The sequence below is a fragment of the Apostichopus japonicus genome, chromosome 5 (assembly GCF_037975245.1).
Source record: "Apostichopus japonicus isolate 1M-3 chromosome 5, ASM3797524v1, whole genome shotgun sequence".
In the NCBI taxonomy this organism is placed as follows: Eukaryota; Metazoa; Echinodermata; class Holothuroidea; order Aspidochirotida; family Stichopodidae; genus Apostichopus; species Apostichopus japonicus.
This window is the reverse complement of record NC_092565.1, coordinates 494,182-496,681: the sequence shown is the minus strand read 5'-3', so window position 1 is coordinate 496,681 and position 2,500 is coordinate 494,182. Positions and strand designations below refer to the sequence as shown.

At 58.1% G+C, this 2,500-nt stretch overlaps 2 non-coding genes across 2 annotated transcripts in view; both read right to left on the bottom strand.

Moving 5' to 3' along the window:
* The window catches only part of LOC139968385 (large subunit ribosomal RNA), a 4,028-nt gene extending 3,882 nt beyond the window's left edge, over positions 1-146 (bottom strand). The window contains exon 1 of the ribosomal RNA XR_011793385.1: positions 1-146. This exon is cut by the window's left edge and continues 3,882 nt beyond it. This is a non-coding gene — a ribosomal RNA (large subunit ribosomal RNA).
* A 434-nt stretch (positions 147-580) lies between these two features.
* Positions 581-740, bottom strand: LOC139968474 (5.8S ribosomal RNA). The gene has a single exon (XR_011793470.1). It is a non-coding gene; the product is annotated as a 5.8S ribosomal RNA (ribosomal RNA).
* Positions 741-2,500: the final 1,760 nt, after the last annotated feature.

Here is a 2,500-nt window from a genome sequence, read left to right as displayed (position 1 = left end):
CCTCGCACCGCAAACGGGCGCGGGGATTCGGCGATGGGCTCTTCCTGCTTCGCTCGCCGCTACTGAAGGAATCCTTGTTAGTTTCTTTTCTCTCCGCTTAGTGATATGCTTAAATCCAGCGGGTAATCTCATCCGATCTGAGGTCTGGAATCGTGAAAGACACGTGGAACGTGATCGGAGTCATAGCGGCGACCCGGGGTCTCTCCTTCCCCGGCGCTCCCCGAAGAATCGGGTCGCCGGCGGGAAAGGGTGGCCTACCATGCGCCTGCGAGAACGCAGACGGGAGGACGAGAGACCCCGCGATTGGGTCGACCGGCTCTGCCCGGCAGAGGCTCCTCGACCGTTCCGGGGGGTCGGACGCTGGACCGCACCACGGGCGCATACGTCTACACCCCGATGGCACGTCGCACGACCGACGAACCCCCGGTTACCGATCGAGCCTGCTCGCCGAGTTTCACCGGCGCCGACATCACAGAACTCCATCTGACACTGACCCGACGCAGCCGGCCGTCGAAGGGACGGCTGCGGCCGGGCGCTCCTCCGGCGCGCGAACACGCCGACTCTGTGAGTGATTGTCTTCAGACGCTCAGACGGACGTGGCTCGAGGAGCAGAGCATCCCCGAGCCGCCATTTGCGTTCGAATAAGTCGATGATCAGTGAGTTCTGCAATTCACATGAATTCTCGCATCTAACTGCGTTCTTCATCGACGCACGAGCCGAGTGATCCACCACCAAGAATTGTCATTTGCCACTGGAAGACTCCCGCGTTCGCAAACTCTCCTCAGAGCCGAGGGAAGAAGTGGAACGGAAGGAGAAAGGACACGGGGACTCTGTGCCTTCTTTGCTTGTGACTGGAAAGAAATATCCTCCGTCGAGCCGAGGGGGGAAGCGGGCTCCCTCCTTCCCCCCACCGCCGCGAGGGCGGGTCGCGCGAGTCAGACTCGCCGACTGGGGGGAAATCGGGCGACACCGGTGCCCCTTCTCTGCCCTGCGGAGAATGCCTCGAGGAGCGCCGCGCCGCGGACGGCGACGGCGTCTCCACCCTTGCGGGACTTCTCCCTCGAAGCTACCGGGAGCGCGAGACTCCGTGAGACAGACGACGAGAGAAGAACCGGGTACTCCCCGGGCTGGTCTGTGTGTGACACGCCCGTCTCCTTTTTGTCGGAGAGAGCGAAGGCGAAGCGCGGGGTCTGACCTCGACCGTGGAACGGGGAAGGAGGCGGTGAAAACCCCGCTCGAGTCCCCCCGGCTTTTCCAATTTGCTCTCTCCGCGTGTCTCTCTGTGACGGCTTTTCCGACATTCCCCCTTTGTTCCCTCTCCGATCACGGAGGGGAAGGGTTCTGTTAATGATCCTTCCGCAGGTTCACCTACGGAAACCTTGTTACGACTTTTACTTCCTCTAAATGATCAAGTTTGACCGTCTTCTCGTCGCGCCTCGACAACCGGCCGAAGCCGGGGGTGCCAGACGGTCGATCCGATGGCCTCACTAAGTCATTCGATCGGTAGTAGCGACGGGCGGTGTGTACAAAGGGCAGGGACGTAATCAATGCGAGCTGATGACTCGCGTTTACTTGGAATTCCTCGTTCAAGGGACACAATTACAAGTCCCTGTCCCCAGCACGGAGAAGTCTCAGCGGATTACCCGGACCTTTCGGCCGAGGGCAAATGTACCCGCTGCTTGCGCCAGTGTAGCGCGCGTGCGGCCCCGGACATCTAAGGGCATCACAGACCTGTTATTGCTCCATCTCGTATGGCTGAAAGCCATTTGTCCCTCTAAGAAGTTCGCGGCTCACCACGACGGGTGGCCGGACTATTTAGCAAGCAAGAGTCTCGTTCGTTATCGGAATTAACCAGACAAATCACTCCACCAACTAAGAACGGCCATGCACCACCATCCACAAAATCAAGAAAGAGCTCTCAATCTGTCAATCCTCACTGTGTCCGGGCCGGGTAGGTTTCCCCGTGTTGAGTCAAATTAAGCCGCAGGCTCCACTCCTGGTGGTGCCCTTCCGTCAATTCCTTTAAGTTTCAGCTTTGCAACCATACTTCCCCCGGAACCCAAAGACTTTGGTTTTCCGGAGAGTTGCCCGCCGCGTCATGGGAGGAACGCCGGCGAATTACGAGTCGGTATCGTTTATGGTCGGAACTAGGGCGGTATCTGATCGCCTTCGATCCTCCGACTTTCGTTCTTGATCAATGAAGACATTCTTGGCAAATGCTTTCGCTGTCGGGCGTCTTGCGACGATCCAAGAATTTCACCTCTCACGCCGCAATACGAATGCCCCCGGCAGTCCCTCTTGATCATTACCTCAGGATCTCAAGACCAACGAAATAGAACCGAGGTCCTCTTCCACTATTCCATGCTGAGCTGTTCGGGCACTTTGGCCTGCTTTGAACACTTCAATTTTCTCAAAGTAAACGTTCCAGTCTCGCACGGCACTCAGTTAAGAGCACCGCACGACCAACCGAATCACTGGCCGGGAAAAATCTCCCACGACT